This window comes from Melospiza melodia, chromosome Z (assembly GCF_035770615.1).
Source record: "Melospiza melodia melodia isolate bMelMel2 chromosome Z, bMelMel2.pri, whole genome shotgun sequence".
Taxonomy (NCBI): Eukaryota; Metazoa; Chordata; class Aves; order Passeriformes; family Passerellidae; genus Melospiza; species Melospiza melodia.
The window spans coordinates 217,726-231,892 of record NC_086226.1 but is presented as its reverse complement, the minus strand read 5'-3'; the positions used below and the strand labels follow the sequence as shown (position 1 = coordinate 231,892).

The following is a 14,167-nucleotide window of genomic DNA, read 5'->3' as shown; positions in this document are numbered from 1 at the left end:
TGAGTGAAGCTGACACTCTGGATGGGTTGGTTTGTATTTGAGGCAGGATTAATTTCAATAGGATTCTTTCCTAGATTTCTGATGGGTATTACTGGGATTTTGGTTTTGTTTGCTGTATGTATGAACCTAGAGCTTTGGTAGGGCCAGCTGGGCTGCTGGAGTTTTGGGTGTGAATTTATTAGATGGCTTTTGTTAGATGCAGTTTTTAATTTTTGAAATGTTTTTCAATGTAGTGGTTTTAAGGTGGTTTTTAAGAATTCATTGTATTGTTTTCTGTTGTTTGTAGTTGGTGTATGATAAGGGATGTGGTGTGACTTTTTGAACATTATGGTTTTGGTGTTCCTAAGTTCTGATTTCTTTGTGGTTCAATATTTTTTTTTATTTTTATTTTTTGGGACAGGGGCATTTATATGGTGGGTTTTTATAGGCAACACGTTTTTTAATTTAGGTAGTGATATTTTTTAATATTTTAGTAGTTTAGGTTTTTTATTTTCGTGGTTTTAATTATTTTTTTTAATTTTTTCAAATAACTTTTATAGATGACATGTTATTATTTGTGCATTAACATAAAGGTAGAGCTTTGGGGACTTTTTTTAGTAATGTTTAGGGTCAGTTGTGCAGTTTTGAGTCTAGTGCGTTGGTTTGATTTAATTTTTATTGGGTGTTTGTTTTTATTAGCAGTTGTGTCATTTTCAAGGTGTGTTTGAGTTTTTTGGGGTTTTTGAGATACTGGTTTAGGAGGAAGTTTATGATGAGCATGTGCGGAGGTTTTGGGCTACTTTATAGTGGGATTTAAAATTTATTTACAGTTAGGTTTATTTGAGTTTTTATTAGGGTTCAATGACGTTGTGGGATGTTTGTTCCATTAGTAACAGAAATAGGTTTTGTTTTGCTGTGCTGCGATGGGATGGGCGTGTGCTGCGTGCCGGCGCTGACAAAGGTACAGTATTGTTGTGGCTCTGGTGTGTCGGGTTAATGAACTTACATGGGTTAATATAGAGATGAAAATAGAAATAAATATAAATTTAAAAATAAATATAAAATTAGAGTGGTAAACATAAATATAGATAACAGATACATACATAAAACTATAATACATGGTATATAATTGTAACATGTTATCATATAGATAAATGATAGTCTATTATATATAGATATATATACACCAAGATATATAAATATAGATTGTAAATATAAAAATATTTAAATAGAGTTAAAGTAAATTGGGGGGTTTTATTAGGGTATAGGCTGGGGTTTTTAAATGATAGAAATAAAATATAAATTCAGATATACAAATATATATAGAAATACAAATATATATACATATTTAATTTAAATAAATATAAGTAAATAATATATATATAATACAGAAAATATATATCTATGATTATATTAGAAGGTATTCTCTCTAATATATATAATATCTATGAATAGAATAAATAAAAATATCCATATAAATATCATTATAATTTTGAAAAATAAATTTACTTCCTAAATTTTAAATCTGGTTCAAATAAAGGGGTGTCCTTGGTTTTTGTTTGGTTAGAGGCAGGAGTTTTATTTTAAATAATATAAGTAATATAGAAATGTGGATCTTAAGATAGAAAGATATAATGAATATATAAAGAGAAATTGCTAAACTATGCCTATAAATTTAAAGTTAAATATATGTAAGTAATATGAAGAGTTGTAGTATAGAATATAAATAACATTATATGGCAATATAAATTATAAATGGGAATATAAATATAAAAATATGTAAATATAGTTTAAGAGAAAGGGAATGTTTTGGCTTTTATTTAAGTAGAGGCAGGGTTTTTATTTTGAATATTATAAGTGTTCCAGAAGTAAAAATCTTGACGCAGAAATATTTAATCAATATAAAAAACATGAATAAAAATATATGAAAAATATAAATACCTACTCGCATCGGATGTAATATAGAATATAAATTTATTTATAAATTGACATTGGTAAAGATAAATGCATAAGTAAGCAATAGACATTAAAATACATTAATTATATATTATATATATTATATATATTATATATATTAATATACAATAATTTATTATATTACATTATATATACATTATATATTATATATAAAAATATATATATTATATAAATTAATATACATTATAAATATGAATATAAAAATTGAACATGAGGATAAAATCTATTTAAATATTGTTTAAAACAAAGGTTGGGCTTTTTTATTCTTGTGTTAGAGGCAGGGTTTTTATTTTAAATAATATGAATGTAGATATTATTGTTATATATTTCTAAATATTGAGATATACAATCAAGATATAAATATATAACCGCAAAATATAAATAAATACAAATAATAGGAAGAGATGTAATGAAGAATACAAATAACAGTATACATAAGTATACATTTTAAATGTAAATGTGAATATGAACCTGAAAAATAGAATTAAAAAAATATTTAAGTAGAGTTTTGAAGAAAGGGGTTCTTTTTGGCTTTAATGTGGATGGAGGCAAAGGTTTTATTTTAAATAATCCAAGTGTTACAGAAGTAAAAATAGTAACAGAAATACATACTTACTATGTAAAAATATTTATAAAAATATACAAATAAAGTTTTAGGGATATATGCAATATGGAATAGAAATGTATTCATAAAAATAAATGTATAAATGGACAGTGTACATCAATATACATTGTAAATAGAAATGTGAATATTAATATGAAAAAATATTTTAAAAAATATTTAATTATTTTTTTAATTTTTTTTTTTTTTTGTGTTGTGTTTTGTTTGGTTTTGTTTTGTCTTTTACCCTATTAGATTAGAGGCAGAAGTTTTTTTTCCGTCTTCCCGGTTGTTTTGGGGCATGTATTTCAGAGCAGTTTTCGGCGGGGGTCGCCCCTGTTCTTTTTTGCCGCCTTCGCTGCCGCAGCCCCGAGGCGCGCTGCGCCCCCGGCTGGGGCGGGCGGCGGTGCTGCCGCCTTGTGGGCAGAGCGCGGTACTGCAGGCGTGCAGCGAGCGGCCGCCAGCTTGGGAGTGGCGCGTGGGCGATGTCGCGGAGTTTTGGTTGACCTTCTCAGCATGGCGGCGAAAAGGGCGGGAAAGTGGAGGACCGGGTGGGTGTTTAACTGCACTGCCTGCACGGAATACCGACGTCATGGCGGCCCCGACGGATTTTTCTGTGGCGTTTCATGTGTACCCGAGACATGCTGTGGGCTCAGCGGCGCCGCGGGCGGGCGTATTTTGGCGGGTTTGTGAGAGGCATCTGGGTAAACGCCTCGCTGTGCCGGGGTCCTCTCACGTCGGCTTTCCCGCCCTGAGGGAGCCGAGCCGGGCCGAATAGTTCCGAAGAGCCGAAGAGCCGAGTGTGGCCGGAAACAGCCGAGTTTCCCCGAAGACCGAGTGTGGCCGTAAAGAGCCGAGTTTCCCCGAAGAGCCCACTGTGGCCGCAAACAGCCGACTGCAACCCAAGAGCCCAGTGCGGCCGGAAACAGCCCAGTTTACACCAAGAGCCGATGATAGCCGACTGCAACCGATAGCCGACTGTAGCCGACTTGAGCCGCATTTAGACAATGTGCCGAATACGACCGAGTTTAGCCGAACTGAAACGAGTTTAGACCAAGAGCCGAAGCAAGCCCAATTCAGCCGAGTTTCATTCAACAGAACCGAACGACGCCGCAGCGCTCTGCATGCAGTGCGCCGGTGCAGACGGCAGGGGGCGCTGTGCCTGCAGTGCGCCGGTGCAGACGGCAGGGATCGCTGTGCCTGCAGTGCGCCGGTGCACACGGCAGGGGGCGCTGTATAAAGTATAAAATATCAACTATCGATAAGAAGGGATAAAAGCTCTCTGTCAAGTGCAGCTGTAGAAAATTTCAGGCTCCCAGGGAATAAATCGTTTTCTTTAAATCATTTTCGTTTTGGAGTTTTTTTTACTCCCAGGTAGCCTGAAAGTTACTACTGCTGCTTTTTTATTCTAAAGCTAGAAAGGAAAACCAAGATTAGAAATGCAGGGAAAGAAAGAAAAAAAGTAAGTAAGAAAAAGAAAAAAAGGAAATAAGGAAAGGAAATGAAAGGAAGAAAGAAGGAAGGACAGGAAGGAAGGGAGGAAAGAAGGAAGACAGACAAAAAAAACCCAAAAACAGGAGGGCAAGGAGAAACCTAGGGAAAAAAAATAAAAAGAAAAGAAAAAAGAAACCAACAAAAAACAAAGCCACAGAAAAAAACCTCGGGATGGGCGAGAAACACCCCCCCTCCCTGAAAAATCCAAGCTGGGCAAGAAACATCCCAGAAATACCACAAAAAAAAAAAAAAAAAAAAAAAAAAAAAAAAAAAAAAAAAATACCAGGGGAAAAAAAAAAAAACTGAAAAAAAAAAAAACCAAGGGGGGCAAGGAAAAACCAGAAAAAACACCAAGATGGGCAAGAAGAAACGAAGAAAAAAACCCAAGAAGTGCCAGAAAAAAAAATCAAGAAACAAGGCAAGAAAGAGAGGCAATAAAGGCCACAAAAAATTCAAGAAAAAACCCAAGACATGCCAGAAAAAGGTACGAAAATGGTTCTGCCAGGTGCGATCAAGGTGAGCAGGGTCAGATTCAGGTCCAGGAGATGAACAAGTGTCAGATTAGTTTGGGGCACTGCTGTGCAATGCAGCTGTGACAGGATTTATGTTTAAATATAGTTTAAATAAATTGGGGATTGTTTGGCTTTTATTGGGGTATAGGCTGGAGATTTCATAAAAAATATAAAACTAGAAATCCAAATATATCATCTATATGTCGATATCAATAAATATTTAATATATATAAATATCAGTAAAAGAAATCTATTGTGTCAAAAGAGTATACCTATTATTATATAAAAAGGTATTCTCTCCAATATACATAATATCTATAAATATAACAAATGAAAATTACAAATATAGGTGTGAATAGAATTATGACAAACAAAATTATTTTTAAAATTTTAAATGTGTTTTAAATAAAGGGGTGTCTTTGCTTTTTATTTGGTTAGAGGCAGGGGTTTTATTTTAAATAAGTACTATAGAAATGTAAATCGACATACAGAAATATATAATAAATATATAGAGATATAAAGATATAATACCAAACTATGAATAGAAATAGAAATCTATGTAAGTAACATGAAGAGATGCAATATATAATATAATTTTTATTATACAGTAATATAAATTCTAAATATAAATGCGAATATAAATATGAAAAATATATGATGGGGGCTCGGAGCAGCCCAGGTGTGAGTGTGAGGATGATGGGGGCTCGGAGCAGCCCAGGTGTGAGTGTGAGGATGATGAGGGGCCGGCTCCTGCCGGGGCGCGGCTGTTTTAGGGGGAGGCTTTGCCTCAGCTCCCTTTTGCATGGAGCTGCTGAGTGGAGGGGTTTATGGGGCGCTCCCGGCGCTGTCTCATGGAAGGACTGCGAGAGCTTCCCACAGGGTCGGGGGCAACGCCTGGATCCGCGCTTGGGTACGTGGAGCATCGCTTAAAGGAGGCGCCGAGGGACGAATCTTTGTGCCGGGGAGCAGCGGCCGAACAGGTGAGCCCGTGTGGGTTTGGAGCGGGGAATTTTCTCCTTCCCCTTTGCAATTTCATCTTGCCAGTCCCTCCCCGGTTCCCCAGGAACAAAAATGGAGCTTATGAAGACAAAAGGAATTAAGGAGAAGGAAGCAGCTCCTCTTCTTTTATTGTCTGCGTTTGACCTGAGGGGATCCCTCTTGACTTGTGGTTTGAAGGGTGTTGATTGCAGGAAAAGCTGCCTTTTCCAGGCTGTTAGGGGTATCCCGGGGGTGACAGGGAATCCCTGCGTTCTATTCTAAGGGGAATGGGAAAAGTATTCTTGTGGTATTCTGGGTTTGATTTGAAGGCAGCCACCCCATTTTCACCACCCTCGGGTTTAAATGGAGGGGGCAGCCCTTGTGTCCCTCCTTTTGAAGGGTTTGAATGGAGAAATCGCCCTTCGAAATCGCCCTTTCCCATCACTCGAAGGCTTTCATTTGGGGAGCGCCCCTTCTTTTCTGCTCTCCTAGGGGGTGAAATTGGAGGGGAGAACACATTTCTTTGCCCTTGTTGAAGTGAGGTGCGCCCCGTCTGCGGTTTCGGGGCTGGCTTGCGGGAAGCCGCAGCTCCGGCAGCGTTTGCAGGGCTGCAATGGGGCTGTGCCGCTGCATTGGAGGGCGCTGCCCGTGCCCGCGGCCCGGCGCGGAACGTTCCCGCTCGGGAGCGCTGCTGGCACGGCCCGGGCAGCTGCCGGGGCGCACGGGGGATTCGGCGCGGCCGGGCCGGCCGAGGGCGGCAGTGGCGGAGCCGCGCCGGTGCGAGCCGTGCGGAGCCGAGCGGAGCCGGGCCGGGCCGGCCGAGGGCGGCAGAGGCGGCGCGGGCGCTGCTGCGCCGGCCCGGGCGGTGCCGGCCGCTCCGTCCGCTCCGGGCGCGGGGCTCGGGCGCCGCCGGTAGCCCCGGGCCCGGTGCCGGCCCCGCCGGGCAGGGGCAGCGGGCGGGGCTCCCCGGGACGGCGCCGGCCCCGCGTGCCGGAGCAGCCGCCGCAGGAGCCGCTTTCCTGCCGGGAGCCGCGCTCCGTCCGGGGCCGGCAGCGAGCGCGGGGTTCGGCCGCTCCACGTTCGGCGGTGCCGTGGCTCGGAGGCGCTTTGGAGGCGTTGGTGGCATCGCTGGGTTCGGTTTGCAGCGGGTGTCCGCTAAGGGATACGGTGTTCTTCATGAGTGGGCACGGTTCTCGGTGCCGGTAGGGATGATAATGGTTTGTTTTGGATTGGGTTTTGTAGTCGGATTTTATTTTATTTTTTTTTTTTTTTTCCGGGTATTATGTTTAGAAGGGCGCGCAATGGTTTTTACGGGTCGTAGCGCGAAGCAGCGGTTCGGATTTTAATTCTGTTGCGGTGGCTTTTATTAGCGTGAGTGTGTAGTGTTTGTTTTGGGGGGCTTGAGGTAGCGTCCTGTCGTTCATAGCAGCGGGTTTTTAATCTTTATAATTGCATGTGTGTTTATCGTCTTCCAGGGCTTTTATTTGTTTGGTTTATTTGATTGTAGTGTATGTTTTATGGTTCCGGGTAATTTGGGGGACATTGTTTATGGTTACGTTTGTCTTTAGTCTTTGTGTTTGTTTCTAGGTGGTATTTTTATTTTGATAGCTTGAGGCACTATGGGTTTATTCAGTTGGGAATGAATTTTTGGTTGCAGATTTAAGTTTATCTGGTTTTTGGTATTATTCTTGTTGTTGGTTTCTTTATTTTCTTGTTGTTGTTGTCTTTTAATGTATTTGAGTATTGTTTATCAGGGTTTTTTTTGGGAACATGGGTATTTATATGGTGGGTTTTTAAAGTATTTATTTATTTGGGTAGTTAATTTCTTAGTTTTTAGTGGTTGAGATGTTTTTCCATTTTGTTAATTAGTTCAGGTTTTAAAGTTATTTTTACAGAGGATTGTTTATTCCTTGAGTTAGTGTAGAGGTAGAATTTTGTTGGGTTTTTTTTTAGTAACGTCGTTCAGGGTCAGTGGCACTGGCTTGAGTTGAGTAGATTGGTTTGACTTTTTTTTAGTACTTTTTGTAATTTGCTGTGTGTGTTTCTATAGGATTTTCTTTTATTTTGGTTCCATTTTTCTGTCGTGATGAGAATTGTTATTGAAAAGAGTGTTCTTTGTTTTTTCGCTGACACTTGTTTGGCTGTTGGAGGTATCTTGATGTTTTTGGAAGACATTGGTGGGAATTTGATGCTGTTTGTTTCGTCATTTCATTTAGGAATTGGATTTTAAATATGCAATTATGACTCTAACTATATTGAAACAAAAGAAATAGATGTGTAGCAATGGGAATGAGCCAATTTTATTTTTATATATTCGGTCAATGTTTAAAATTTAACATGTAACATAAGTCATGATATGTTACAATAAGTTATTCTAATTTTAATAGAGTATTGTGTATGTTTTTCGATTTATGAATAGAGAATACAAATGTAAATACAACCCAAACAAAAATACAAGTATATAAATGTATTGCAACTATATGCAGATATCTAAAAAAATAATATTAAATTGTAAATGTAAAATAACATAAATTGATACAATATATAATACAAGTGATACTGCATATATTTTATGAAAACTATTATAGGAAATGGATATAAAATAGATATAAATACGGATGTGATCTATCTATCTATATCTATCATTTGTTGTATATTATGACAAATACAAATATAAAAAAACATTTAGGTAGTTTAAAATAATGGATGGTTTTGTTTTTTCTTTGCCAAAGCAGGGGTTTTCGTGTAAAAATTACAAATACAAATAATATAAAGGTAGAAATATGAGTATAGAAGTATATCATAAACACATTAAAGGTTTATATAAAAATTAGAAATATAAGGAAAAATAAGTTGTAGCAGTAGATATGGTAAATAATTTAAAAAATATTTCCCGTATATTTTTTGAATTAGGTGCATACTATATATAGTTATTAATATAATACATCAATATAAACGATAAAGATATATAAAATATCAACTATCTATAAGAAGGAATAAAAGCTCTATGTCACGTGCAGCAGTAGAAAATGTCAGGCTCCCAGGGAATAAATAGTTTTCTTTAAATCATTTTCGTTTTGGAGTTTTTTTTTTTTCCTCTCGGGTAGCCTGCAAGTTTCTACTGCTGCTTTTTTATTCTAAAGGTGGAAAGGTAAACCAAGATTAGAAATACAAGAAAGGGGAAGGGAAGGGAAAGGAAAGGAAAGGGAAAATGAAAAGGGAAGGGAAGTGGTGAAAAACAGAGTGAAAAAAGTAAAAAGAGTTGGAGGGAAAAAGAGAGGGCATTGGGGAGGAGCGGTGCTGCCTCAGGTCCTTCCCCGCCCTGGGGCGAAGGACCCGTTTGATGCCCAGGAGGGACTGCAGCTGCCGGTGGCGGGGGACGGAGCGGTGGCTGTCATCGCGAGACTACAACTCCCGGCAGGCCGTGCTACCGACGCGGCGTGTGACGCAACGGCTGACGCGGCACATGAGTGGCTGGCGTGCCAGGCGGCCGCGCGGGGCTGTGCGCGCGCAGCTGCCGGCGCCTCTCCCGCGCGGGACAGCGACGCTGGAGGGGCGCAGCCTCCGTCTGGCCGCCCGCGCGGAGCTGAGCAGCGCGGAAGGAGCGTCCGCCCGGTTCCTCGGCCGCACTCAGCGGTGCCGGGGGCGGGGGCGCTGCCGCCCGCCGATGGCGGAGGGCGAGGCGGTGCTTTGCTGCCGCGGGCCGGGAGCTGCGGGAGCCGCCCCGGGCGAGCGGCGCCGGGCGCTGCCGCGGTCCCGGTGGGGCGGCCGCCCTCGGGCTGGCGGAGGCGCCGGAGGAGCCCCCGAGCTGCAGCCGTCTCCCTCGGGCTGCTGCCGGTGCTGCGGGCGGAGGCGGCTCCGCCGCGTGTTGGGCGCTGCGAGCAGGGAGCGCTGCGGTATCGCCGGCATGGCGGGGCTGCTGCCTGCGTTAGTGCCCGTGGCTCTTTGTGCCGTGACAGCGGATGGAGCGGCGCTGGGCGGTAAAGCCAGAGATGGCCGGGAGAATGCCCAGCGCAGGGAGCGGGCGGGCTGTGTGCTTCGGATGGCACAGGTGCGAGCTGCAAAGCCACCCCCCCTTCCGCCCCTGCCCTGCCGAGCCCCAGGGAAAATGCTTTCCAGCATTGTCGAGCTTCTGAAAGACAAAACTTGTGATTTGACACTTGCATCCAGAAAAGGTTTCTGTCTAGATTAGCAAATGCCTCAATTGTTCTTGGTTACATCCCATGACCGGTTTCAGGCAGCGACTTTATAATGCTTTTAGGATTTTCTTGTAGAATGGTGAGAAAACAGGCAGGTCTGATAGTGGTTTCACTTTTTTTTCTACTTCACGTTCCATAAGATTCTTTTATGCAAGCACTTGTTTTAAAATTCTACTGTAAGCGTTTATGGTTCACTTTTTTTTTCTTTGCAGCACCCTTGACTTTTTTTTCCCTCTAAATCGGGAGTAAATATAGCTGAGTAAAATTACCTTGATTTTCTTCCTTCTTTTTTAACTGAATTGTTTTTATTAAAAATCCTATTTGAATATGTAGAAAAAGCGGGGATGTCTTGTAATATATCGTAGCTTTTCTTGTTTACAGGATACTCAGAAAATATGTCTCCCTTAGAGTCCCACAGAAACGTTCTCAGTGCGATCTCTATCAAGGTATGTATTTACAAGTAAGTGGTCTCTTTAGATATTAGCCTGTGAATCACCTTTTCCTGTAATTCAGAGCTTGCGTTCTGTGGGTTTTATGATAAAGCTGTAAAACATGTCAAAATGGTTTTGCAAGTCTTAATCGTTGAAGGCAGCAAGAAGTGGATTTAGAGCCTGTTCTTGAGCAGACAAAGGGAAAAAGTGTGACTTTGATGCTGAACTTGTCATTTTTCATTTGACTTGTCTTGCATTATTTAAGAGTAGAGAGAACTAGAAAAAGAGAGAAATCGAATTGGTTCTTGAGCACTCCTCAAATGCTCACCATGATCCAGTGTAGAGCCGAAGGGAAGGGTGATGGAACAGAGCTCTGAGCTTTAGAAGGAAATAAATTTAAAGCTGACCTCCGCACAGAGTCTCACTAACTTCTGTGGTTTTAAAATACAAGATAAGTTTAGGAAGTGTTGGAAGTTAGTGTTTTGGGAAAGAAACGGCAGTTCCACAGAACATTGCATTGAACAGAGGCTCTGGGAACGATTCATGTTGTAAGTGCTGTCACTGCAGTCAGTTGGTGGTTCGGCCTTGAAACGTGCACTTGGCCTTCTATAAAGCACTGTTTTGTTTGCCTTTCAGTGCTATGAGTCTTGATCAATTGGAGAAGAGCCCAAGAGAAATTTTTCATCCCTTGATATAAAAGGTAGGAAGTGACTTTTTTTGGTTTGGTTCTTTTTCTTTATTATTTTCTGGAAATAAAAGTAATTAAGTATAGGTACTACTGGTTTGTTTCTTCCAGTAGCAGGAGATAACAATAGTAGTAGTACTAGTAAAAATCATAACAGAAATAATAACAATAGTAATGTAATACTACTTAAACTGTCTTTATCCATCGGACTGGCCATTTCAAATCAAAACTTCTAAACACAAATCAAACCATCATCCTTGTAGAATCTTTCACAGCAGTGGGCTAAAGATCCTGGTTTTGTTGACAGCATTTATTGGTTCTGGAAGAACAAGAGGGAAGTACAAGCCTAACTACTTCTAGCTCACAGACCCGTCCAGTGAACCCAGCTTTGTGTTTTGGTGGGCTTGTGATGACTTTGAAATCAATTGCTCATTCCAGTAAAAAAAATTCATGTTGTTTTGAACGTGACAGCAGAAATAACTTTAGGCACCAACTGAATAATGATAGATCACCAGTTTAAGTTAAAAATTCATGCTATACTATCAGAATTTAAAGGTAAATTATTATGTGTTAGGTGATGGTATAAAGTGTATGTTCTAATGTGTAATGCAAAGATACATACGTACCTGAAAGTCCTTAGAGGAAACAAATTTTTATGTCTGCTGTTTGATTGTTTACCATACGATATTTGGTTTCATTTCCCAGGGATCGGTGAATTTTAACTTTGGAGTCCCCTATGCTAAGGATGCTCAGCTTACAGGTGATGAAATGTTCAGTAATGGTGAGTTTTTCACCTTCTCTTTAATTGCTATGCTGATCTGAATAAGAAAAAAAAAAAAACAAAAGCAAGAGAAAAAAAAGGATGGTTTATTATTTTTTACGCTGTTATGTTTGTTTCCTCAGTATTTGCTGCAGCTCTGCTCACCCAAGCTTTGGGTTCCTTCTGTCCCACTGGGAGTTGCCCAATTTCGTTGCATCTGGTGAAATTCACCCTGAGACCTTACAGAAGCAGCTCCAACTACGTGAGAGCCATTTGCAGTTCTCTCCAGACGCCTGGAGAATGGGCGACGTTTCTGAGGATCCGGCGAGCGTGCTTCTGTCAAAACTCAGTCTGTGAAATTCCTGGGGAAAACCCTTCTGTGTCCTGAAGGGTTCAAACTCTGGTGAGGATCCAGTTATCAGGTGCTCACCTGGATGGTTCCAGCTCCCAAAGGTAACACTTGTACTCTTGCCCTGTAGTTTACATCTATTGTATTTTTGTTATTTTGCAAGATTTTTTGTCTTTGCAAAATATTGTGCATTTCACTCTTTGGAACCTCTCAGATGGTTCTTTGGTGCAGCACCACCCCGTGGGACACTTGGCTGCTGTCCTGAAGGGGTTGGTGGCTAGAATTGTAAATCCTGGAGAGTTTGTGAGTCTTCTGTCCCCAGGGAGGTGTCGTGCTTTGTTTACTTTTGTTCTGTTGGTTAGGCGCTGCTTCTCGTTGCAAGTATGAATTTCAAACTGCCCTGTTCTTATTTTAGCTGTTTTCCTGGTTCTCTCCCTACGGCAGGGAAAGACTCTCGTGTCCTTGTCGTCGGGCTCGGTGCTGTCCAAGAAGATACGGGGACTAAAAAAATCATAAGAAGCAAAATAGGACTGCAGGGAAAAGAAGCTGGAGAGAACAGAAGGTGATATTGTTATCCTTACCCTGTATTAGAGACATCCGCTGTGCTTTGATGCTGGCAGCTGCCAGGGGCTTGTTAGCTCTTTGTAGGCAGGTGTAGGTGTTCACTTGTAGTTTTTTTCTCTGGACAAGTCAATTCAAACTTTGCTAAGCTTATATTTGCAGATTACTCTCTAGCACAGTCCAGCATGACATTTTTGAATGTTGTAAAAATACCATGTTACTTGGAAATTGCTAATGAAGAGAAGCTTTAGGGGAAAATAAGATTTCAGGGTTGGAAGTTGTGAGAAGAATTTTGTGGGGATGTTAGACTGAAGTAAAGCACACTTGAAGCTGGACTGGCACGCTGGCAGGTCCCCTATTAAACAGTAGTGCTGAGATTAGCCTGGGGGTTGCCCATTGTTTCTGTAGAAATCAATGTTTCCTGGTCTTCAGAGGGAAGCTGCTTTGAAAAGCTGGAAGGTGCAGCATGCTGACAATCCCCGTGCTTTGGATTAAAAGTAGATTTCAGAAGGGTCCTAAGCTTTTGTCTTTTCCTAGAAGTCGATGTAATCCTGTCGAGGATTTTTTAATTCTGTGTTGCCATGTCATCCATCAGAGCCCTGTTGTACTAATCTTCATACAAGTACAAAACAAAAAATCAGACCCTGTCCCAAGCACTTAGAGGCCAGAACACGATTTCCTCGGGCTGCCGTTTGTGTGCCATCGGTACTCCCCACGAATTGAGCCCTGTGGCTCTGACAGAGCCCCTGGATGCTGACGGAAGGGGGCTGGTCACAGACCCTGGAGGTGCCTGTCCCCCAGGGAGGGAGAGGCCGAGGCAGTGTGGCCTGCAGGGAGGGTGTCGTCCCCAGAGAGCAGCCGGCGACTCCATGCCTGCCCGGGGCTGCGGGTGCCCCCTCGGGGTGGACGCCTGCCCTCAGGTTTCCCTCTGGGCACCCGGGGAGGGAACCAGGTCCATCCGTGTGGCAGCTGCAGGGCCTGCAGGCTCTGGGCCCTGGAGCCGAGTGAGCCTGAGCTGCTGCACGCTTGCTGTGAGCTTTGGGGTGAGCGTGCATCACCGCAGGCCTGGGATGGATTGAAATGCGCTGAGGAAAGCAGAGGGAGGGAGGGAGGGAGGGAAATGCTCTGTTAACATGTGCCAATTCTTCTGTCAGACTCATCACGGCGGGACAGCGTGAAGACTGAAAGTGTAAGAAGATGTGGAGGGAAAGAGAGAATCTGACAGGAGCATCGGACGCACGAGTGCACGAATTTTGCTTTTTTGCTTGGATGTAAACTCAGGCGTTGAAAGGAATTTGGGAGTGAGAAGGGACATTTCAGAAGGAGAAGAAGCAAAAGAAGTTGTTGTTGTTGTTACAGTCCTGGCAAAATCTTTTGTTCTAGCTAATAAAAGAAGTTAGTTTAAAAAACAAAAAGGAAAAAATGTAGTGGTTTTTTTTTTCCTTCACTATGATATTCATTGGTGGTATATGGTGTGTTGTTTTATTTCTTGGTATTATTAACTCTGTGTAAATTGTTTTTTGAGTGAAGCTGACTTTCTGGAGGGGTTGGTTTGTATTTGAGGCAGGATTAATTTCAATAGGATTCTTTCCTAGATTTCTGATGGGTATTACTGGGATTTTGGTTTTGTTTACTGTATGT

The 14,167-nt window shown here is 41.6% G+C and overlaps 1 long non-coding RNA gene across 3 annotated transcripts; it reads left to right on the top strand.

Annotated features, from left to right (window-relative positions):
- Nucleotides 1-6,673: 6,673 nt before the first annotated feature.
- Nucleotides 6,674-13,949, top strand: LOC134431776 (uncharacterized). Of its 3 annotated transcripts, none has more exons than XR_010031089.1 (7): nt 6,674-6,743; nt 10,122-10,186; nt 10,808-10,871; nt 11,562-11,637; nt 11,760-12,069; nt 12,410-12,527; nt 13,681-13,949. It is a non-coding gene; the product is annotated as an uncharacterized LOC134431776 (long non-coding RNA). The 3 variants fall into 3 exon arrangements; XR_010031088.1 differs by lacking the exon at nt 6,674-6,743 and adding an exon at nt 9,345-9,592; XR_010031087.1 differs by lacking the exon at nt 6,674-6,743 and having other exon boundaries at nt 9,997-10,186.
- Nucleotides 13,950-14,167: the final 218 nt, after the last annotated feature.